This window comes from Lontra canadensis, unplaced genomic scaffold, assembly GCF_010015895.1.
Source record: "Lontra canadensis isolate GAN:19392208 unplaced genomic scaffold, GSC_riverotter_1.0 scaffold68, whole genome shotgun sequence".
NCBI classification, from domain to species: domain Eukaryota; kingdom Metazoa; phylum Chordata; class Mammalia; order Carnivora; family Mustelidae; genus Lontra; species Lontra canadensis.
Genome location: NW_022631062.1, coordinates 7,280,287 through 7,280,578, shown reverse-complemented (window position 1 = coordinate 7,280,578; position 292 = coordinate 7,280,287).

Sequence of the window (292 nt, the reverse complement as noted above, 5' to 3'; positions counted from 1 at the left end):
GCTCCTCTAGTGCGCGCTGTGAGCTGCTGTCGTGCACGCGCGCTTGCGACCCACCTTCGGGTACGCAGTCGCACTGCGCACGCGCGCTTCGACCAGTCTGAGGAAGCTCGTCTAGTGCGCGCCCTGAGCCTCGCACGCGCACGCGCGCTCCGCTTTCCCTGCCGCGTACCGCGCGCGCGGGCGACTTTTGGATGTTCAGCTCAGCCCGCGCCGCGGGCTCGGGACGCACCCACCACGGAGGGGCACAGCTTTGCCCCGCAGGCACCCCGACACACGGGGCCGCGCAGAGCCT